Source organism: Sipha flava, unplaced genomic scaffold, assembly GCF_003268045.1.
Source record: "Sipha flava isolate LNK unplaced genomic scaffold, YSA_version1 19009_pilon_pilon, whole genome shotgun sequence".
Lineage (NCBI taxonomy): Eukaryota > Metazoa > Arthropoda > Insecta > Hemiptera > Aphididae > Sipha > Sipha flava.
Genome location: NW_020272538.1, coordinates 8,180 through 9,449, shown reverse-complemented (window position 1 = coordinate 9,449; position 1,270 = coordinate 8,180).

The window sequence follows — 1,270 nt, the reverse complement described above, 5'->3', positions numbered from 1 at the left end:
AGCTTTTTTTGATTGAATCGAAATCGAAGTATCGAAATCGTTCGCTATCTATCTTTATATATATTTCGACCATGAATTGTTGACAAAGCTTATCCAACGTAAAATAACTTAGTTCTGATCGCGTCTAATCATCAACAGATATGCATAATAATTTTTTGAACTAACATTCTTATTTGTTTTGACACCTGTTGCGGGATCTTTTTGTTTAATATTTATGCAATACCCGTCATTTACTACCAAAAATAAAATTAATAGTTTTTAAATAGTTCTTAATAGTTTTTAATAATTTTTTAATAGTTTTATTTAATATAATTCATTTTCAATAGCGCAGTTATCGACCTGGTCAAAAAATATTAAACCGATTTCAACCCTTTAAATTCAAAATTTCGAAAAATCCTTTCTTAGCGCACGTCTACATCATAATAGCTATCTGTATGCCAAATTTCAGCCTGATCCGTCAAATGGTTGAGCTGTGCGTTGATAGCAGTCAATCAGCTTACTGTTTTATATATATATAGAAGAAGAAGAAGATAAAGGTAAAATATAATTTTTCAGTTATTTAGATGAAATAAATAGATAAAAGATAAAAGTAAATTATTTAAATAACATTAAGGTCTGACTCTTGCTATATTTTTAAAATAACTCTTTTATTTAATGGTTTGATGGAATATTCTTATTATTCTTAAAAGTAAATAGGTGAATAAATGATTAACAGATGCAGATTAATTTAAATTATTATTTATTATACCTACCTAAATTTTAATATCTGTACAAGTAGTTATTACTAAGTGGCATTACATTATTCATAATTTTTTAACTAAATATAATTTGGTTATATAAGTTAACATTATGTTGTATGAACATATATACTAGTATATATGTATATAACATTTGGTAACTCCATAGCCCTACTTATGGTATGTACCAAGACCTTAACCTAATTATTTAAACATACACTTAAGATTAACTATTAATGTGATCATCAACAATTTTTACAAATGTAGAAGTAGTTAGTTGGTGTTGATGCTGTGGTGTTTTTTTTTATCAAAATGCAACTAAAATTGATGTATTCTATACAAAAAAAAAAAAATGTATACATACTTATTAAGTTATCAGATGGGATGCACTATGCTGAAACTAACCAAAATAACAATTTGTATTTGTTCGTCCTATCTTGTTATAGATATTTGAATTAAAAGTTATCACAACTAAATGCAATTTAAATTTGAAAGAAAACAAAATTAATTTCCTTAAAAATAAACAAAAATTA